A 24,333-nucleotide genomic window follows, 5' to 3' on the forward strand; every position below is an offset into this window, starting at 1 on the left:
GTTACTAACAAAGATAGCACTGGATCCTTCAGTGACTTCTACGCTCGCAAAGGTAGCAGCATACCTTGTCGGGTGCAATAGCGGTCGGATGTAGAAAGTAGTGAAGCGGTGTCGGAGAGGCTGCTGCAATAGACGGGCGCAACCGCTGACGAGTTGAGGGGGACTGTCGCGTCGTCTTTGACGTGTAATTCGTTCGAAGTCGAAGGACTGTGGGCCAGTGTCATATCTGAAAACGGCGAGACTTCTACTTCGGCGCGTGCGCGGGATAGAAAATCCCAGCCTAAGGTGAGGTCATGCGAGCGTGAGGAAATGATGAATTCGAAGGCGTATAGAACATCCGCAATGACAACACGAGCGGTGCACGCCGCTATGGGGTGAATACGCTGTGCGCTGGCTGTACAAAGAGATAGTCCAGAAAGTAGCGTCCTCCCTTTTAGAAGGAAACGGCTAAGTTGCACGGTCATAACGCATACGGCGGCTCCAGTGTCCACAAGCGCTGATGTGTGAACACCGTCCACAAATACGTCTATCACATTCGACGGGCTTCGTTGAGGGCTTTCAAATTTTGATAGCGTCGCAGCCCGTGCCTCGTGGACTGCGAGGCCTAGTTTTCCTGCTCGCGAGCGAAGGGACGAGGCTGCATCGGCGATAGCAAGCGACGACGTGGAGAAGGCGAACCCTGCAGTTCGCACCCTCCGGAGCGCATAGTTTCGTGATGCGCGGCCCGAGCCCACACGAGCTAAGGTGGGCTCGCAGCGACGCCGTTCGCTACGTCTAGCTGGTCGTCGAGCACATAAGCATTGCACCGGGTCGTGAACTAGTCTTCCTGGAGGCCTAATCTACTTCTAATGGCATTTCTTCGTAGTTCTGAGCTATTTCGCTGAGCTAGAACCAATCTCCAACTTTTCAGGGCACTATATCTTCCACAGATATTTTACTGTCAGTTGTGCCGAGATCTCGGTGAGTCGAAGACAAAAGCACACAAACAAATAAACAAAAGAAGAAAGCCAGAAATGAAACTGGGTTTCCCCCATTGCCAGTACGTCCTTCGTGTGACGCGCACTTCACGTCGTCGATGTGGGGCACCTCGTGCGCTCTGGAACGCACTTCCCGAGATGATGATCGCTAACGACTTCGCCTCCTGTCCCCCACCTCCACGTCGCGTGCTTCGGAGCCTATAAGCCAGTTGCTTCGCGCCTTCCCCGAGCTACCTTCTGCGTTGCGTCTGATGCGGGGCCTCGACCCAGATACGTCAGGCGTTTGCATGACGCAACAACGTCGAGGCTGCGGACAAGCCTTTGAGCCGCGCCGCCGATGCACGGAGCGGTGTCCGTGATATCCCGGCTGGCCTCCGCCCGGGCTCTGAAGCGCGGTGGCTCGCTACGGCATCACCAAGGTCATCGCCGTGGCCATCTATCTGTCACCGTGTGCCATCATTCGCACATCTACAGCGTATCATAACATTGGGTTATATTAAAGAAACGAACGAGAGGATGGGCAGTGGGGTGAGAGGGGGGGTAAGCAAGAAAGTAGTAGATAATCACCTAAAGGTAGTCAGTAAAGGTCAGCTATAGAATAGGCGTTAGCTGACTCGATGATAACAACGCAAACGACGATAATGGAAAGGAGGCAGCGATGATGGCTACACGATGACGGCACAACGGTTAACAACTCAAACAAAATCCCTGAATGCATTGGTTTCTTTTAGAAAGCTTACCTATAGATTCTGACTTCGAGTACGCATGCTCGAATCATGAACGCAAATAATTTTATTACTTTTTATTCTCTCTCTCCTTGTTTCTTTTACCGACTTGGTCCTTTGCCATGACGCAATGATAATGATAAATTCTTGATGATTTAGGAACACGTACGTCTGCAGCAGGTAACTTCAGCCATAAAGCCTTAAGCCATTTGTGGGCACCTCAGAGGATGCAATGTCTTTCTCCCCTTTGTCATTTTCGCTAGTGTCGCCAAATGTTTCGACTTCCGTTGCAGCTACGTCGCCCATGGGCCGATCCTTGAACATGTCACCATCACCGGCGTGCGCACTTGCTCTATATAAGCCAAACGAGCATCACTAAGAACGGAAATGACAACAAGTTCACTGACCCACTGGCAGAAATGTTACTGCGGCTTCTAAGCTGCAGCATTTACTGTACATTAAACGCCCTTTTCATCACATGACATTATTTTTCTTGCCTCGTCCCACTTGTTTCTAATGCCATTTACTTATGTAGGCCTGCAACGCAAGAGAACATTGAGCTTGGGCAGTTAAACATCTGCTGTTGCTACAGAGTAATCTGCTGATGTTTACAGGGTAATCTAGAATGCTATTACTCAAAATTGTTTGTAGGCCTTGGCTTGACGTACGACACACATTTTCACTGAGCCTTGATTCAACTGCACGACCTTTGAGGCGACTATTGAAAACTTACAGAAAAATTAGAGACAGTGATATGATAGTGCTGCGTGAGCACAATAATCGGCGGGTGACATTTGCATGATAGGTAGTGCACAACACACAGCCGTGAACAGTTGGGCCACGGTTCAGTGGTTAGCGTGTCTCGAAGCTACGAAAACGCAAACTGCAACACTGCCGACTGAAGTTGCAGTCCACGTTTTGGTACGTTCGAGACGCGCTAACCATTCTGCCATCGCCCAAGTGCTCTGGGCTGTGTGCTGTGCACTGCCTGCTACATGCCAGGACCTTATAATAATGCACGCATTACAGAGGCGGCAGCCATCAATGTGTATGAATTAGTATACTGCCATACAAGACAGGCTGTCGCTCGAAAACCGAAAGTACCTAATCAGAAGTAACCATCACGGGTAGGTGCCTCATTTGGAGCATAAGATGACGAAGCACATAGAAGTAAATGAAAGTACGTCTAAAAAGCGTATCCGCGAAGAGTCCACTCTGTTCTTGGCATGCAAGTAAGTATTCCTCGGTACAAATTGAAATCAGGCTCCGCAAACTATGACGGACATGAAGTACGTGAGGAAGGAAGTTGTGTACCTAATCAACGGGGAGGTGGGAACTCGCAGAATAGAATGGGCGCATTTGAATTAATCCGCATCTCTGTCCTAAGACGATACGGCAAATATTTTACTTTCTTCTTAGCCATAGTGACGCAGTCTAAAATGAACTGAGAGTGTTTTTAATTCATTAGCATTGCACGGATCACTCGACGAGCCCAAAAGTGCTAATGTTTACTCATTACGGTCACTCAAGTGTAGCACGCGTACCTATGAGTTTCCTTTCTTCTTCTTCTTTGTGTGGTTTTCTTGTTCTTTATTCCTTGTATTTATGGCTTCTCTCATTCTCTGATGTTTTTGCTCGAGAGGAGCCAATGATTAATGAAAGACAACGAAGACAGCCCACGCTACGCCATTAAACGACAAGCTTTCTACTAAATTTAGCTAGATTGGTTTTATCTTATTCCTTTCATTTATAATTTCATTCTCTTAAATTAGTACTCCCCAACTTCCTCCTTTTTTTATTCCAGCCTACCTATCTTGACCTTTCCTGTAAACTCTTTTACATTTCTTTTCTTATTCTGAACTGCCACGTTCTGGGGCAATCCCTCGGAATTGGCAGATGCCATTAACTCGCAAGGTTCTACATCCACATCTGCCATGTTTTGCCGTTGCCGCGTGTTCTTTGACGTGATTGTACTTTCTGCGTAAGCGCCCTGACCATGCATATCATAAATGTGACCTTAGAATGACAATTTAAAATGTCATTAGCAGCAATATTCAATAATCTTTTTCTTTCTGTTCTTGGAGGTAATAACAAGAATCACATGTTAAAGACTACGTAAGGCGTAACATCACGAAGACGTCTGACGACAGTAATGACGCACAATGTTCTTTTAGTTACTTCTGACATATAAAATCGTCGAATGTCAGTGATTTACTGCAGCACACAAACTTGACAGCGCAAGAATGCCCTTAGTGAGCGTTGAAGTACGTCCTTTTGAGGATGCACCTGGCAGCGGTGACGAAAGATCTAAACTCATTGGTTTGAAATATGCGCAGTCTCCGGCCGTCTTAGAGCACCAAGATAATAATGACTAGTGGTAACTAATCTTTCTGTTGATTTCTGTTAGCATTATATTTCCAATGTGATTATCGAACACCAACGTTCGCAAACGTTTCAAAACAAGCTACTCTGAAACCTGAAATCCTCAGACCCGTACTCTAGAGGATTTACGACCATGTTGTCAACGTGCGCCTGTCAAAATTACATAGTTGTACCCACTACAATCACAACACACAGTGCTACGTTATTGGATGCCTGCGTAACAAACCTCAGCGCAGATTATATAGAACTCGGTGTTTTTTCCGTCCGATATTATTGACCATCTGCCAGTCTTTCTGCTTACTATACTCCATATGAAAATAAGGCTGATGAGCAGGTACCTTTTCGACGAAACTTAAATGATAGCTCACGCGAAGTATTCGTTAACTTAGTTCAAGGGCATGACTGGAGCGTTGTATTTGAGCAGAGCGATGTCGACATTGCATATGGTATGTTTTTTCGCATGGTTTATAGCTGTCTTGACAAAGCATTTCCACTCAAGAAATAAAAAAAATCCAGAAAGCCTCGAATAAACAAAAGTCAATACCAACGTATAAAGGTTCAGAATAAATTATAACACGAATTCCTGAGTTGCCGGAATCTTGAAATATGTTGTAGGCACAAAAAATTCCGAAATTCTCTGAACAATGATTAAAGAAAAGCTAAAAATAATTACTACACAGCAAAATTTGAGAACATTTACGACAACCCTAAGAAGGTGTGCCAAATGGTAAACGCACTAACGAATATAAAGGAACAGTTTGGTGATATAAAAGAAATGACTGTATATGGTGGACCTATTTGTGGTGAGGATCTGGCTAACTCAATGATTGCCCATTTCATAAATGCAGGATGTTACGAATACCCTAATTCCACTAATTGTGAGGCTAATATTACAGCTATCCCCATGTTAGAACAAACAATATACATGCAAACAACATCTGCCGAAGTGGGAGCGTCCATAACGCTGCTGAAAAGTAATGTCGCCTCTGCTATAGACGAAATTGGTTCCAAGGAATTAAAACAAATATTTCACCTTGTTTTGAGGAGAAATGCTCATATTATTAATCTCATGCTAACAACTGGCGTTTTCCCACAGAAACATACCATTGCGCGAGTAGCAGCTATATTTAAAGGAGGCCATAGAAATTATGTATCAAGTTAACGAGCGATATCGGTGCTCCCTATTTTGTTGAAAATTTTTGAAAGTGTCATTAACCAAAGGCTGATTTCTTTTTTTGACAAACACAAAATGTTGTCTAGTAGCCATTATGGATTTCAACAACAACAAAAAAAATACAGATCGACATAAGAAGCGTTGTGCTGTATTGAAGATAGCATACTTGCAAACATTCACAGTAAAAAGTTAACACTTGGTTTATTTCTAGACATAAAGAAAGCATTTGACTCAATAAAGTACGATATTCTACTGCCCAAACTGTCTAGATACAGGGTACGGGGAGTTGTACTAGAGCTCATTAAAAACTAGTCGAGTGACCGCTATCAAATCGTGCAAATGAAAGGCACCTCATCATCAAAGCTAAGGTTAACACAAGGAGTTCCACAGGGGTCAATACTAGGACCATTTCTATTGCTTCGGTTTCAGTTTCAGTTTATTATTCTTTCAAGATGCATAGTTGGACGTTAATAGTATACAGGCGAGGGTCCCAAAGCCAAACAACTGCAGCGGGACCCTCTGTTAACAAGATTTGTACTAAATGAATAATTAATACAGCAGCGTAAAATTGTACAATATATAAGTAAACAAAAAGTTAGCGATGTAGTAAAAATGAATACTTTCGATTTTTATACAATGAGTCATACGTAAAAAAATGGCACATTACCAATCTAAATTGCTACAAACTATTTAATAAATGAAGTACACACTTCATATACAGTGTAAGTTAATCAGGAAAACTAGATACAAAATGAGATTTTTAAGTCCATATTTGAGTGCATGCAAGCGTGATGATGATTTAAGAGCCTGGGGTAAGTCATTCCACAGTTTAATCACTGAGGAGGAAGTCATTTTGCCATAATTCGTGTTCCATTTAGGTAATAGAAAGTTGTGATTATGGGCAAACCGTTTTAAATCTATTGGTATTTGTGAGCAGCCTAGAATCTAATAATTGAAACGCGAGCTGTTTGTTAAGTAAATTAAATAGAGTAGTAATTTAGATAGAGTTTGCAATAATGACATTGTAACTACACCCAACTCTTCTGAACTTATTATGTATGCCGATGTTACTAACATCTTTTTTAAGTCCGCAGATCTAACAGATATGAAAGAAGGGCCGACACCTACATTGCGTCCCTCTCGGCTAGGCTCAGCTGCAGATGCAGCTGAGCCTGGCCGAGAGGGACTGTTGAGCTGCATACAGGCTGCAGCTCAACATAGCGAAAACAAAGACCATAATATTTCGTGCACTTAACAAACCACTAAGTAGGGAAATAGTTTTTAACTTTTGAGCGGCAACAAATAACCAGGATTAAGGAGCTAAAGTTTTTTTATGTTTGGTTCCATGAGCACCTCTCATGGAATGTACACATTAATAATTTAGCCACCGGACTCTCGCGATCTGTTGGATGCTTGTATCAAATTGCACACTTAATACATATCTGGCTAAAACAAAACGTATATACTTCACTGTTCTACTCCAGATTATCGTATGGAATATTGGTATGAAGTACCACTACAAAAACTAACTACAACAGGTTAATTATTCTACAAAAGAAAATATTGCACATTTATGCACATTTATGCACATTATTGCACATTTAGGGACCATGTTAGGAACTAAGCACATTACCGTAATTTTTTTTAATACAGAATGCTTAAAGCTAATGACGTTTATAATTTTAAACTACTACAGTGCATAAATAACAATACCCTATACATACACGAGAACATTAATGAAGTTCTTTATGAATGAGACTAAAAATAAAATGGACACTAAGCACAATGACCGATTATGGTAAACAAACAACCAGCTACCAATTACTAACCATCCTAAATAAGCTAGAATATAACATTGATTTCAATATGACTAGAAATGCCTGCAAAACCACGTGAATGAATTGTCACTAACAGTGTTTGAGAGAGTGGTTATGGCAACATAGATATACTATATATTGCTTTATATATATATATATATATATATATATATATATATATATATATATATATATATATATATATATATATATATATATATATAGCTGGACGCCTGGCGGTGATACCAGCTTGCTTCACGCGCAAGAAAAAGCTTTATTGTTTTTTATAGTTATTTTGCTGTATTTTGGTTCTCGTGAACGGAAAGAAGTTGCATGCAGCAGTTGGTTGCAAAGTTTCTATTGGCCGCGTGCGACATGGTAACAAACTTTGAATGCGCATAAAAAGAGTGCCCCATTATATATGCATTACCTTGCCCTTTTCTTGCGCGTTTGGTGGGCCAATAACGGGCCTGGTGGGCCTGACGCCGGCTTGAATGACAGCCTCCATTCCTTCTGGCAGAGACCCGCAGAGAGCCTCGACGAAGGCTGTGTCACCTTGAACCCATTTCCACTATTCTCGTATAGCTTCCCACAGTTAATCAGCGGTCGCCAACGAGAGCGTGGAAAGGTTAGCCTTCATACGTGCCCAAACATAATCTATTGTGTTCATGTCCACATCCTTCGCGCACCACTCAAGGTGCATTACCACTTAAATTTAGAATACGTGTCACGACCTTTCCTGTAAGCACAGGAGACAAGTCCTGTTGGAATAGATAGTGCCCATCCGGGTGTGGACAGTTCAATGCATATGGGATTTTTTTTTTGTTTTTCAGTTCAATTCGGCTTTTTTCAACATCTGACACCAATATAATGTCGTGCTCCAGCAATGTGCAATAAGCAGCACTCGTAAATCTCCCAGAGATTCTTGCAAGGGAACTTGGGCCGTGACGCGATATAGCCGCCCACGCGTTTACTGACGTGCGTCCGCTTGCGGCCACCTCCTTGGTGTTCTTCGGACAGAAGTGCGCGCTCTCCATGCGCCACACTCTTTCCCGCTGTTCCCAGCAGCTCGAGAAAGTAGATTCGCCGGAGAAGATGACATATTTCCAATCCGCCACCCTCCAGCTGCGGTGATCGACAGCGAACGTCAGACGAGCAGTTTCGTTGGCAGCTGTGAGAAGGGCCTTCTGAGCGGTGACGCGACTTCGAAGTGCGACTTCCCTTAACCTTCGCCGTACTGTGCTGTCACTTACATTTGACGGATCGAGAGTACTGCGCACATCCTTCACACTTTCAAATAGCTTCTCATCGACTGCAGGAACAATTTGTAGGTCTTGATCCATCTACGTGGCGCGGTATCGACTCTTGCGCAGTGCAGCCTAAATGCGCCCTTCATCTCGGTATGCTTGAACTATCCTGTTGACGGTCTTAAACTAGCAGCCTGTCAAAACACCAATCTTTCGCTGCGGGCAACTTTTCTTTGAGAATTCAACGACTTCTTCCCGCTTATGCAAAGTCACTCGCGACATTGTTAGGCGCTGAAGCACAGATGATAGGCACGGACAGCTCTGGTCTACTTTATGAGCATATTCCACGAAAAAAAAAACTGAAAGACAGGCGTAAAAATTCTCAGTCAACACCGCCTAGATATAAGCAACTCCTGTGTATCACGGCAGGCTACGTCACGACCGATACCTCAGTAGTTACGTAGCCTGATGTATCATTGCATGTGGCTGCGCACGCTGATATGAACTCATATCATCGCTAGCGGCCGCTGACACGCAATCAGCTGACGTTTGGTAGCAACGCTCGCGAGGCGGGAGTGCAAGCAGTTGGCAGAACCGCAGCGCCCTTTCCTCTTTGTTTCCGACAGCGGCAGGCGCGAATAGCCCCCCGTCGGGTTCGAGGCTATTTGCCATGCGTTCACGTGTTCCCGCTCATGTTGCCCGTGATGGTACGTCTACCGCGGATAACTCAAGCCATAAAAGGTACCGCGTTAAAGGGCGCGAGGGCCGGCAAATGTTTGGACTTCCGTTGCAGCTACGTCGCCCACGGGTCGACGCTTGAAAATGCCACCACCAACGGCGCGCGCAGTTGCACTATATGTCATACAAGTATCACTGAGAATGGAAATGCTAACGAGTTCACTGACTTACTGCCAGAAATGTCACTGCGGCTTCTAAGCTATAGTAACGTCCTGAAGTCGAGCGTCACAACAGTACGCCGTTCGTGTAGGCCACTTGCCCTAGCGTCACGAGTCCGCGGTCACTCGTGACGCACTTGTGACGCACGCCTTGTCACCGCAGACGACAGGTGTGCGCGCGGCGTCAGCGTGGCCCTTGGCGCCAGTGCGGTGTGACGTCGGCAATATAAGCGTGTGTTTTCTCCCTTTACTCTCCGCCTTTCCCAGTTTTGAACGCATTACGCCGTCTCTTCTACGCACGACGCAAGTGTCGATCGAGGGGCTCGGAAATTGCTCCCACTGGCGACGAATAGTTCAGCTCGATGTGTACGTAACACTGGCTACGTTTGCGTGAGCCTAACCACAGCGAGTAGAGTCAGAATTCGGGCTCAGAAAGCTCAACCCAACAGCGTCTACACGAATTCCTTCCTGGCGGGTCTCGATTGTCGTGGAAGCCTGCGCGGAGGCGAGATGTAACACAGCGTGTCCGTTTAATCGCTGCAAGGTGCGAACCACCGATGCGACGCGTCTGCATTTACAAGCGCGCTTCGAGTGAGACGAGCAGGGTCAACCTACACTCATAGCACTGTAACGGTTCAATTTACCTTTATATGCAGCTAACCTATGACATAAATGTTACTAGGTTACTAAAATAACTATATTTGTGTGTGCCGGAAAACAACATCTTTGGAATCTGGCCTACGTCAACATCAGCGCGATCCGCTATGAAAGCGCTGCTGCATTACTTAAAAGACACGGGACTTTGTGACAACTTGTGACTGCACACTGTGTGACGTAAGATTGGAAGGTGACAGTGCGTAACACTAGAAACGCCTTCGCAGCCTGCGTGACAGTGTCAACAGAAACAGTGTGCGTGTGCGTGCGCTTGTGTGCGTGTGCGTGCGTGCGTGCATGCGTGTGTGTGTGTGTGTGTGTGTGTGTGTGTGTGTGTGTGTGTGTGTGTGTGTGTGTGTGTGTGTGTGTGTGTGTGTGTGTGTGTGTGTACGCGCGTGTGAGCACACACACACACTTGTTTAAGGCACAGTGGAAACAGCTATTATCTTTTAGTGGAAGAGGCATAAATAAACCACAAATATATTAGATACTACCACAGAACAAATAATTAAACACAGAAAACTTGAGTGTGCTCTTGAGTGTGTGTGTGTGAGCACACACACACACACAAGAGCACACTCAAGTTTTCTGTGTTTAATTATTTGTTCTGTGGTAGTATCTAATATATTTGTGGTTTATTTATGCCTCTTCCACTAAAAGATAATAGCTGTATCCACTGTGCCTTAAACAAGTAATTATAAGATTACTATTATGTCCTTGTAGGCACCACTGCCCAGAAAGGAGATCGGAGAATTAGCAGCTGGCATAGTGACAGCAAACTGACATATTTATGCTCAGAACAGGGATGAGATTGTCTTCCTTATGATAATCTCAAACTGTTATGTATTTGCACTTAGAAATATTGTACACGTACATTCAACATTGCCTTCTATTTGCACCATTCCTGGTTCTGCTGTTGAAATTTTTGTTGCCACGCAGCGCGGTGCTCAAAGGTCTTTTCATTGTTGCTTCATAACCGTGAAGAAATAAACAGAGCAAGGCAAGGTCTATTTTTGCCTGTGAAGGAAAAACTTTGAGTTACCTTGTTTTGTTGATCAAATAAAGTGATCGTGACATTTTTACTGAATGTTTTGCGTCAGCTCCTCTTCTCACAGCCGCTACACACATCATTTGCAGAATGGTGGTGTTGCCGCCTCATACCCCTATAAATTTCTTTTTTATACAAGCAATGTTGCATGCAGAAATGCGTAGTGATTCTGAAATGTGCCGCCTTTTCAGATGTGATTTCCACTTGTGCAAAATGTGATTATTAGAAATCTCGCTATGATAGGACGACGGCCCATCAAACTGTTTGCAGAAACCTTTTTTTCAACATGAACCCCACCAACAAAAAATGTTGCGGGTCCAACCTTTATGCAGTGCATTCACCTCTACAAAAGCAGCACACGGTGTATTTAATCAGTTATTCTGTGTTTTGCACATTTAATCCTCAAATTGCAAAATACATCTACCAGCTTATTTCAAAAGGAATAACTTTTATGATGCATCGTGCCTTCTATAATAATTGCTGCAAGCTGCCTTGTGAAAATGACCTGCGCTGAAAAAATAACACGGTGGCAAAGGTGATTTATGCGCTGTCATCCGGACTGTCTTTGAATATTAAGAATAGAAAATTTGAGTTGAAATGTTGATTTCTGCTGAACAAGTTTTATAGCAATCTCAACAGAAATTTTACAATAATCCTTAGTACGAACATTACAAATATTTGACTGATTATCATGTAAATAACCAATTTTGGCTAACAGCCGTCAATCAGCAATCAATCAGCACTCCATATGCGGTTGCTGGATGCGTTCTGCCGCAGAATATTCTCAAGAACACAAACTGCAAACATGCCATAAAATGGGTTGCTGTTCCAGTTGAGATATTTATGTAGTGAATGGTACTGCAGGGCGTGCAGAAGCAGTAACTGAAACAGCAACGCCCTTCATTTAAGATTCTGAGTTCCAGCTTCCGGAAAATCGTGTCAGGCACAATTTATGGGAAATTGGTATGCTTTCAGTACTGGCTGCCTTCAATATGATGACATTTCCCCTAAATAAATGAGAAAAGCTAATTAGTTAAATTATCTCCCTATATAATTGTATCGTCTATCGCGCAAATTATGATTGCTATTGCTGCTAGGAAGCTTCCGCAGAAATAAAATGTCATTTTGTCTTAAGACTTGCATATTTGTTAATTTTATCCATAGCGACATGTCCAGGAATCTTACGCATAGCTTCTCCGGCCATTTTTATTAACTTTTTCTTGTATTTTTTCGTACAGGCATACAGACTTGCAACTCCTCACCCGTGCGTCCTTTTGCACATGCCCCTGAATTTTGTACATGGCTCCTTCGGCCATCTATTGAACTCCACTGCAGTGCACTAGCGGTACTCATTGACCAATGTTTTCAGAAAATGGTATTCAGAAGATGGAATAAAGTCCAACAATTTTCCGCTACCTACATCAAAAGGACACTTTTTTTCTTATAACATATGCTTTTACGGCAATTAGTCGTAATTTCAATGCTTAGTTATAACAGCGTTTTAACCTTGACCGAAGACCTGCTGTAACGGAGCGGAGAAGTTGCAACGGCGTTGTGCCTTAAATGCCTATATCTTCAGAAGAGCTAGTATCCTCATGATGTTGGTCACTGAAAGTTGTTGAAATTCCGGCGATCTTCTGAAACATAATTTTCATAAAATGCTGCACAGCGGCTTACGTTAGTGCATTGTGGTGAAGTTCGACGGATGGCCGAAGAGTCAGTTGTCCTAAATTCATTGGCATGCGCAGAAAGACGCGTGGGCGAGGAGCTGCAAGACTGCATGTCTGTACGAAAGGTTATAATACAAAAAGGCCAAATGTACCTATTTCACTTCATTGCACTTTACTACCGTAAAAATCCCATTGTAACGGTGTTACATAAGAGTGGTTAGTAAAATAAATATTAGTAACAGGTGTTTATTTTAGAATATGGGTTGTAATAGCTTCGGTAAAGGCAAATGGGCTTGTGATGGCTGCGATGGTGTGTGGAAGGCCGTTCCAGTTGCTACTCGAATAAAAAGTGATGCTTGAAAAGTGGTGGTCCGGGCACGTGCGCGCGCAACCTGAGGAGGAGGACTGGTGCGATGAGAGGTGTACGAAGGGGGGCACGATGTAGGGTGGGTGATTAAAGTAGCTGTAAAAAAATTAACGGAAGAGAGAGAGAGAGAGAGGGGGGGTGGAAATCTGTCAACGGAAAAGAAAGCGTTGCCAAAGCCAGATTCTGCTTTAAACTATGAGATGCTGATACCACATGAATATGATGAGTGAATACACCGAGTAGCATGATTTTGTACTGACTCGATTGCATTTATGATATAAGTTTGATGCGGGTTCGAGATGGGAGATGCATACTCAAGTTTCGATAAGCTTACTCTTTTACTTGTAGAGTATGACGTAGATGTCTCCTATGAAATTCCAGGGATTTATTAGCAACTAAGAAGATGTTAGTAGTGTGCAAGCGCCAGGACAGATGACAAGATAGAGTGACACCGAGGTATTTGAATGATTGAACTGATTCGATTGGAACAGTAGCGACGGAGTAGATAAATCTGAGGGGGTTACGGCGGCGAGTGAAAGATACAAGTTTTCATTTCTGAGGATTTAGGTTCATTAGCCAGCGGTTGCACCATTGTTTTACATTATTAAGGTCGTTCTGGACGAAAGTGAAAGTGTGGCCAAGTTTGTTGGTAACTGTGCGGTAGATTACACAGTTACCTGCAAGCATACGAATGTTACATGATACATACGTTGGTAGATCGTTAATATAGATTAAGAAAAGAAGCGGTCCTAAGAAGGATCCCTGCAGGACGCCTGATGTTACGGAGGGTCTGCTAGAATAATGGCTGTTAAAGTAGACAAACTGAGAGCGGTTAGTCAAGAATGCTTCGATCCACTTTACCACATCGGGGTGTAAATTTAACTGAGACAATTTAGTAGCAAACGCTTATGAGGAACCGTGTAAAATGCTTTAGCGAAATCCAGGTATGTACGGAACGAGAGAAATCCTCTCCAACGCTGTAGTTGGTCCCCTTAAACTTGCGGCCGTTAGCAAGAACCAGTTCTTTGTTTTATGGAAGGTGAATTTGCTATGATATAGGACGGTGGCGGTTAGTACCTTTGCGATGAACGAGACGATGAGCGCGCTCAATTTCTTTCGACTCGATACGAATATTCAAATGGGTATGGCAGTGCTCAATGATAAGTTGTTCAGTCTGGGCAAGCTTATCTGCTCTAGTTGATTCAGGGAGGCCATAAAAGATAGTTATTTCGCCGTGAATGGCTCTCGGTGTCATCGATACGCGCTTCAAACATGTGTACCACGGTGGCCTCTTGAGCAGCACCCGTTTTTAAGGTTTCCAAGTCGGAGCGCATGGAGACAAGATTTTGATAATGCCCCTCTAGATCAGTCATGCGTATGCTCAGATCAGTAATAGCTTTGTCCTTCAATTTCAGTTCTTCAATTCAGTTCAGTTCAGTTCTTCAATTCAGTTTGTAAAGCATCGAAGTTAGGGCCCGGATTGCTCTCGACATCACCCGACATCGTCAACAGAGCACGAATTACATGACAATACTCAAGAGCGACAAGGAGGAAGCAGTGCGGGTTCGGCAGCTGAAGCAGCAAATAATTGCTAGACTTCTTAGAGAAAACACCGCAAGCGTTGCCAACCTGCATGACAAGAGCGAAAGGATTAGCGGTTTGCGTCTGTGCACAGCCGGCGAGCCCACAAAGCGCCACCGGTAGTACCTGCTCTTCTATAGTTGCCCCGACTGTTGGTGTCGATGACAGGTTACTGCATACCTCTTTAATTTATAGGTGCATGCAATTGTGAGAATATGCCCTTCTATGAAACGTTACTTGAGTAAAAGTTACAATTTTATTTCTAGTTTCTAGGTGCACAAATTTGTGAGAACATGCGCCTTTTTGAAAAGTTACTTAAAAGAAGGTTACTATGCAATCTTTATTTATGTCTGCACTAAATTGCGAGAATATGCTCTTCTATTAAACGTTTCCGTGCTAAGAGTGTACCTCGTGCAGTCTGGCTAGCTGAGCCCGACCGTCTAGCGTTTGCGTGAGCACTACAGGAGAGCCTGCACCCGACAAGCCGACTCGTCCCGCTGTTGTCGTGTTCACGTAAACACCCTTACTGTCGTCCCGTGACAACCAAAAAGGAAGGCACGGAACGGGCCCCAGCGCGGTATGTAAACCTAGTGCTTGTCTTGTTCTCTTCAGAGCACCCGTGCAGTTTTGTCAGTGATACCGCGCAGTTGTGCGGAAGAAAGAGTACGTATGTGTAGCTGCATGTACGATGTTCCGAGCCGTATATGCACTCACATCATATATATATATATATATATATATATATATATATATATATATATATATATATATATATATATATATATATATATATATATATATATATATATATATATATATATAATGTCTGTCCTCCTCTTTTTTGCTCCTCACTTTGCCTATTAACATGGATGACCCAAGTCCATACGTGCAGAGCGCAACTTCTCTCACAAACGTCTCTAACAAGATCGGCTTCCTCCGTTGGTTAGGCTGTGATGTCAGTCTGGCGCTGCTATTATTGTAGAAAGCTCGAACACAATGATAACAACGCAGTTGACACCGTCGTGGGCAGGGATGCCGCAGCGACTTGGTAACCAATAAAAGACTATGGTATGTTGATCTTCTTCCTCCTGATGACAGAGTTCCCGTATTTCAGCGGCTACTTGCTTATGTGGCTGTCTAAACGTTAACAAGATATATTCGGTGCCACATTTTATCTAAGTGGCTTCATGTTTTTAGGAAAGCGAATCAGAAAGTCCATGCTCCTATCTTTTTTAGGCAGATTACGGCTGCAAATGCGCAGTCAACATATACATTCCCAGCGGTGGACGTTTCTTCGATCGGCCTGGTCTTATCTGCCGACAGCTCCGGGGCATGGCGCTGCTGCCAGTTGTTGAAGATGGCGTTTGTACTTCGAACGTCCACGGCGTACGAGCAACGAAGTGTGATTCGTTTTCTACGGAGCAAGGGACGAACGCCCAACGAAATCCACTGGAAAACGCAGCCTCTCTCTTCACACGATTTGACAGACTGTTTCTAAGGTTTAAGATAAAACGTTTTCGGAGCGTCGTGACGTCGAAACGTTTATATCCTTTCTCCAGCTGCCACACCGCCTACCACCCATTCTTGTGGATACGTTGGCGAGTTGTAGCCAGAGAACTCGCGTGAGAGGAATATGACGTGCATTAAAAACACCATGAAAGCCCATTTGACACCGAACCTCACGAAATAATTGCAACAAAGGGAAACGGTACTCAAACGGGACTGTTGCATGCGTGTTTTCAAACTTCATTGTCTACCTGTTTCGGCGATTCTGGCCGACAATGAGAATTTCTTTTTTCGACGTACGTTGGTACGACAGCGCAGTTCACAGAACGTTCTTTCCGACGTATGTGCACCCAGATGTTCCTCCTGTTTTCAGTTGCAAATGTCGACACACGGCGGGTGGCCAACGACGTACGCGACCGCAAAGATGTGCAAACTGTTACGCAAGCCAAACGGACGATGGCGTGCACCGAAGGCGTCATTGCGCTGTGACGTCATCCTTACGGTTTTTTTTTTATCATTCTACGTTCCACCATTGACGTCGGCTATACAGCTGTTCAGAGTGCTCAAAACTTTTTCGTTCTGTTGGACTCTAGCGCTATTGATAGCGCTACTGAAGATAATAGGCGAACACGCGGCTGCCGTGCGCCGTTACGTTGTCCACGCGTCATTCGCGCTGTAAATTCTCTTGGCGTGCGAATCGCTCGTACGCAGTTTCTTTTTTTTTTCATTGATGGCCATCCACCCGCCGTGGTGGCTTTGTGGCTATGGAGCAGCGCGGCTAAGCACAAGGGCACGGGTTCAATTCCCGGCCGCAGCGGATGCATTTTGATGGGGCGAAAAAAAAAGAAAAAAAAGAAAAAGAAAGAAAGAAAGAAGAAAAGACGCTCGTGTACCGTGCATTGGGTGCACGTCAAAGAATTCGAGGTGGGGAAAATTAACCTGGAGTCCCCACTACGGCGTTCTTCACACTCAGATCGTGGTTTTGGCAAGTAAAACCCCAAAATTAAGTCCTTCTTTTAATTCATGGCATGAAATAACAGGCAAGTATTCTGGACAGTTTCACTAACTAACAAAATCGCAGCATCGCCCGCAAGACGAAGAGTAACAGACAGTCACACGAAGCAAGGTTCGTAGTTCTATCCATCGTATAAATTGCAGTAAACATTGGCTTACTAATTAAGTTAACAAGCACGCTGCCGCTCGCGCCCAGGCAAACCTGAACATATCTCACACTACATGGCCACAAACGCTCGTTGTCACAAGGCTGGCGTGATGAAGAGCGCCGGCCTCGGGGAGCAAATGCTTTAAGCTGCCTCTCACTTCAGCGCATCTCCGAAACTTGAGATTACGCAACCTTTAGGCGCGAGGCAACATGGCGCGCATCAAGGCCCCAGGCATCTCGGCTCGCCCCAACATTGCACCCGCAGCAGGTTGCCACCAAAATGCGAAGCATGGCCCGTGTATGAACTCAGCCGCAAGGGTTCAAGGAGGCAAGGGTTCACCTGCCCCTCCCCCGCCTTCCCTCCTTGGGTGCACTTGATCATGTAACCTCCTATATTGGTCGCGCGGGAAGACGTTGGCCATCAAGCCACCGTCCTACTCGACTATGGCTCGCATGCTTTCCCTCGCATCCACAACATTCGGCGCGCAGGGCGTGACAGAATCTTATAGCACTTGCGCTTTATACGGAACATCATGGGGATGGCGACGGCGATGAGCAAAATTCACCTGGAGTGTCCATATAGTTGATCGCAATAAAGAAATATAATTGCAATCAGATATCTTTGATAGCACGAACAACTTTTGTTTTACCATGGCGGTAACGTTAAGGACTGTGCCCTATGCACTTTCCTCTGATGACTTAGTCACAAAAGAAAAAGCACACCTTTCGAAGAAATTACCACGTCATCACATCTAGTAAACCGGTTTGGTCCTATGAAATATGCATATCACCCCATCTGATGGTTGAATGTGGAGGTTATAGGATGTACGGCTACATTTTTTTTCAATAGCATATTTACTAACAATTCAAAAGCAAGCGTTTATGCTCACTAAAATTCAGTCTAAATAGGAGGTCAAGTGAAAAAAGGACGTAACAAATCATAGAACAAACATAGCAGAACCTAGATTCTGAAGGACTCTTTCCCTCTTTTTATCGGCAAAGTGGTTCAACCTGAACCGACATCTTCAATTTTTTTGTTGCATATGCATGTCTGTGTTCACTTTTTCAGTTACCTTTTCTTTTGCGCATTTTTACTGCATTGACACCTTCGTAGGGCGCATTGCTCTTCAATTTCGTACTGTACACGCTTCGCTCAATATTCCCGAAAAGATCCGAGAATAAATTCAATTAAGTGATTTAAAAATTATAGTACTTCTGTGCAGATGAACCCGACAAGTTAACAGACAACACTCTTTGACACTGTACGTGATAACGCCCCTCCGAAGTCTAGAAACGCCAGAGCAATACCATTGACATCACTCCGCAACCAGCTTCACTCTGACGACATTCGAAGTTCGTCGAAGGAATTATCGGGGCCATCTACACTGCACCTAACTATAATTAGGCACTTGAGGAGCAAGCCACAGCTAGCGTCATCCAGCAATGCCGTGCGATCGTGCGGACTTTACGTGTTCCTGTGTGCCTTGTGCTCCTCCGCTGCAGTGCGTCGTGTGCATATTCTCGCGCGTCCAATTAAGTGTCGTGAAACAACGTGTAAGGGGAAATTGGGGAAAATACGCGGCCGATTACATTTTGCTCTTCAGCGACTGCGACGGCGGGCCCACAGATTTAACGACAATTGTTCGTTGCGCACATGTGTAGTGAACCCACAGTAATGCATGTGCGAACACGATAATTAATCGCTTGTGCAGGGCCGTCATGTGTTAGGGGACTCGATTCATTAATATTCAATTATTCATACAGGCTGAAATTCGGAACGACGTATGACATATAAAACTTCCGTTAATACATTCTCATGTTTAGCACATGGTCAACTACATTTTTCAATTTTCTCCTAACAGTTTATTTATTTATTTATTTATTTATTTATTTATTTATTTATTTATTTATTTATTTATTTATTTATACTGTGATCTCAGAGAGATCACAGCAATTTTCACACATGAAGCCCGAAATACAAGAACAATGCTCAAAAAAGAAACAATAGAAATATATAAAGTAGAATTACTGTAAGTGTTTCTCTAACCGGGTTTGCCCAATAATACTGCGAAAGGTGTCGACTTTATGCTGCCTTAAATTCTTATGAAGTGTTTGCCCTTAGAGTGAACGACCACGCGCCCTACCACGCTTGTTTCAGGCACTAAGGGGACTTGCTCTGCGATGCGTTTTCGCAGCGTAACAAAGGCAGCTGGTTTGCGACGTGAATTCCCTTATATGAGAAAGCAGCTGCAGCTTTCGCTTTTCAGTCGGCAGCCGCCTTACCATATTCTCCTCTATATATCAGTCTGACTCTGCCTTAGATGAACTTGCCAACAGGAACACTTCAAATGGGACATGTGTCCTGTTTCCGCGCGCTTTCCCTCGCCGTTACACCTCAATACGAGCATACCGTAGACTTCCGTTAACACGAACTTGAATGTCTAAGAAAATATCTTCATCTTAGCGGCTGTGCACCTCATCTTATAAATCCCCCCCCCTTTTTTTTTTATTTCGCTGTTCTAGGTGCATGATTAGGTACATTTGTTTATGCAATTTTATTAGACACTCTCTAATTCTTGCTTGCTAGTGCATTGCAGATCTACGTGCTATCTCGGAACCGACATTTGAGCTAATTCGTTCACAAATCAATCATGCGCCTTCACGTTAAAACAACGTGAAGTGAGCACATGACGCAGCATTATTCACTGCGCCATGTGTGAGCAACACGTGTTCTTCTGATTCATCGACACAGTCCTTACCATCAGTTACCAAGCCCGCAAAGACACCTCGAGGAACTCATCGATTATTGTTTCCACGGTGTCAGCCTTACGTGTCTTCCCATCACTGTCAGCAGTGGCGTAATTTACGTCCACAGAAACGCAGGTCGCCCCGGGCCTCTCATTGGGCTGAGTAGCAATCATCGGCGACTACTGCGGAAGTTCGGTTTAACCGAATGGATAGTTCATGTTAAACGGATATTTCTTTTTCATGCGATACATGGGAAACCGACTGAACACTTGCCCACTTTTGGACATGCCCGAAGAATCGTTTTAACGATGGTTGTCTTAACGGGAGTCAACTGTATCGGTAAGAGTACATAGATAAACCCTGGCTGAAAGGCGAGAATTCAAAGCACGCGTCGACCCTGCAAATATTTTCTGTGCCCATGTCTGTGTGTGGGGAAAGAATTCGCTACTTCTCTAACAAGCACAGGTAACAGGTCGTTGAATGAACTATTCCTGCCGAGTCTTTGACCGGCCTCTGCACGAACTCTGCACGAACTGGTGGAGCCATCATCAGTGCTCAATTCGTATTCTCGAGCAACACTAATCCTGACTCGCGACTTTAAGCAGATCGTCGGTAGAAGGAATACTGTTCACTCCTTGTACTGTCTTCGCTCACCGTCGCCTTTCATAGCTTTTCTTACTACGTCACTTACTTTCAGCGTACACTATGATTTGCTGGAGAGCCACGTCATTTCTATATTTCACTTTCTGGCGATGAAGCCCTTTCTGCACTTTTTTGCCCATCTATAATCGTATACAGAGCAGCACAGCTACCTTAGTGCACATGCCCAAGTGTCCAAGGGAGTTCGCACAAACATCAGCGTCAGTCTTCCCAAACTTCATGGCACGCCCACAGAGATTGGTCTTAGATAGTCCTTTAGTAGCCTTATTTCTCATGTTTTCTATTCTCTCATATTTCGTGCCCCTTTTACCTTTCCCCAACGCACGATAGCCAACCGGAGGCACTCTCTGGTTAACCTGCTTGTCTGTACTTTTATCTCTCTCTTCCTGCAGCAGCATGAAGATTTTTAACACAAGATTGAAATTTTATTTTCGAGACATGAAGGTCAAATTCTTGCTCACGGGTTCACCGCATTTATGTTGCTAAGGCGCTATTGCTCACGAATGAAAACTATCTCTGTGCTCCGCTGCACACGTGCAAGCTGTGCAACAGTTCGATGCACCTCATTATACTCCGACTGCTGCTACCGCTTGAGTTCAATGTCATCTCGCTTGGAATTCCACAGTTCCCTAATGCTTTTTCTTGGCTCTTCAAACCTGCTTTGCATTTAAATGTCAGGCGAATACACAGTTGTTCGCGCGACCGTTTCTACGAGAAAGCAAAATCATAAAACGAATAATTCCGATTCCGATAGCGATACAAGTAGCATTATCCGAATCATGCAGTCCGTATTGTTCTGATGGCTGGCGCTGCAAATATTATATGTGAGTTGGGTTAGCTTCATTACAGGAGAAAATGAATAATCTTTAGGTTCTAATTGAAACTAAACGATGAAAAAAATAGAAGTTGCTTGAAAATCAATCCCGGTTTTAATTTTGAAATCATTGCGCGTGTCTACGTACTGTCGGGATCACCGAGGCGCCGTCGACTGCCAATCTGATTGCCTGATCGGCAGGCGACACCAGATGATGCTACATCGATGGCGGTTGGTTACTTGGTCACGCGGTGTAGACTGTGACGGGCCCCTGAAGCAAGCGCGTGCGTGCGAGGAGCGTGCACAGGTGTGTTGAAATGTTGCCCGAACGTTGTTAGGAGTTCGTATCACTTCCAAGTTTCTTCATAAAATGTTGTTTCGTTGTTGCAGGGCGTTTTATTTCTGGTGCTTGAGGCTGGGGGTGACACACTGCTCTAGGAACTCAAGAAGAAACGAAAACGCTCCAATAGATAGGCCAGTACAGAGGAATTTGGTCGTAGCAGCTGGCTTGCACTAGCTGCACTGGTGCTAGATTTTGTAACGAGCTTTTTCTTTAGCATTGTTCTGGCCCTTTGCCGATGGCTCACACAACGCTGAGCTGCCTTTATTGCCGCAATCCCCGTCCAGCGTGATGGGTGAAAAGAAGAAATAGATTAGAAGCAAGAGTCTAGTTACAAAACAGGGTCCCTAGCTTTGTTAACAAAAACAGAAACGTTAACTCAAACGTTGTGAAACGGGCGAATAACATGCGGCAAGTTTTAAAGGACAAACGTCCTCCAGCACAGATTACTGCCAGAGTATGAAGCATGTTGCTAAGTAAAGGGAAACAATGCTGTTCGCTCGAAAGTTATCGCTCATTCCTGGGAACGACAGTCTTAAATAAATGCGCAAAGCGTCTCTAGAGTTGAGGCAAGTGAACTTCTCGGAGTTTCGTTTTGTCGCTAAGGGATCGTGAAATTTACGCACGTGCGAAATGCTGACCAGGCAGTAACAATGGCACGATGATATCCGACACATATTGAGGTTGTCACGCCCTTACGACCCCTCAAAATGTCACACATGCGCCTCAATCTTGTCGTTGCCACGGTAATACACTTGTCCATCCGCCCGCATTCTTTTTAAAAGCAAAAGTTTCCCATAGCTAGCGCTCTTGCTAACTTGCTGCGGAAATTTCTAACGAAAATTTCCCCTTTCTCGCTTGAATCAGTAAGAAAGGTGTAAAGAGACGACGGTATCGGGACTGAAAGCATCCAACGCCCCCGAAGCAGACGCCTCAGAAATTCACTTAACTTTAACTCTCCGTACTCCTTCCATCAACTTCCTGTGGAAACGTGTACCAGAATTACACAATCGCTTGTGCGTGCTTGAATAAGCCAGCAAAGTTTAAAAACAGTGGCATTAGAAGTGGCCAGTACTGGAACTTATGGATCTGTCCATGTTGCTGCCGTTACCTTTCTGTGAAATGCATAACTTCCCCTTCCCCCAATGCCGAGTAGCTGGCTAGAGGAATATACCTCAGGCCGACCTCTCGGCATTTCGTGTCATTAAACTTCTTTCTCTCTCTATAACGGTTATGGATAGATGAGCCAATGAGAGAGAAAGCCTTTGTTAGAAGCCGACGAGGTCAGTTGGTGACAAAGGTTTTAAGAAGAGCCAGTGGCATAGGAAGATAAGAGGCAGCGCTAGTGTTGCACATGGGGCGCACTTCCGAGTTCGAGCGAGGAAGTTTTCGCAAGAACAAGCCCATCCAGCCCGGTTAGGACCTGCACAAAACTTCTGCAACTTGAACCCGACCCATTCCGAAAAAAGGAAGAAGAAAAAAATGGGGGGGGGGGGATGAAATCCTTTGTAACTCAGTAATGTTATTAACCGTGCTCAAGCTAAACGGAACTGGTAGGCCGACTGTATGCATAAGACACACACGGATCATTCATTACGTAAAAACGAAACTTTGGTCAATGATTCTGGCTTCAGGCAAGGTTATGCGACGCGCCTGCGTTATAAATCTCGCGACACTATTGTTGCCTTCTCCGCTTGCTGTTATAGTAACAACTGTTTTGCCCTTTTGCTTTTTTTTAAGTGGAGCATATGGATGGAAGCAACACCCTTCAGCCGCTTCCAATCCTTCCGCCTCACACCTCGGCCCCCGTCTAAGAAGCAGATACTTGAACGGATAGCCCGCTGCAAGTCCTTGGACAACTAGTTGACGGACTAACAAGTGGTCGTTTTTCTACACTTTTGACTTCTAACCTCGAAGAATTCCCGCCACTTCTTATAGTGGCGGAAACACCAAATCAGGCCGATGACCCTTATGAGACCACCATGAGGCAGGCAGCAACGTCCCGAGCACGAAGGTGATGAGTGGTACTTGTCGGGGGAAGAGTGGTGATCCCTGGCGAAACGTAATACACAGAGAAGCAGCGCACACATCTAACTAATGTACATTTAAGGATTCTGCGCCTCCTGTGTAACAGTTACACATGCACATTCTGGAATGGGCACGCACTTGGTGGCACACAGCGAGTGACTATGATAGAGTTAATCAAATAAATCAAGGAATCCATTGAATATAATGACGCTACTTCATTAAGAGGTCGATGTGCTTTAAAAATGCCTATTGACTGACATTACGTGTTCAAGCGTCAAGTAGGATTCTTTTTCTTTTATTTTTTCTTTTTTTTCCGCGGGACAGAGGTGCGCTTACTGGCACTATTTTGTCGGTTAGCATACAGGGGTTATACAAGGCTGTTTTGTGGCTCTTGCATTCAGCGCAAATATACCTGACATTAGACAGTAGTGTCAGCTACTCCGAACCCGGGATGGTGTATGGAAAGAAAGTCTCGTCTTCAATACGGTCCTCATATCACGTGATCTCACTACCCCAGTACAGTCACCCTTTCAAACA

Source organism: Dermacentor albipictus, chromosome 4 (assembly GCF_038994185.2).
Source record: "Dermacentor albipictus isolate Rhodes 1998 colony chromosome 4, USDA_Dalb.pri_finalv2, whole genome shotgun sequence".
NCBI lineage: Eukaryota > Metazoa > Arthropoda > Arachnida > Ixodida > Ixodidae > Dermacentor > Dermacentor albipictus.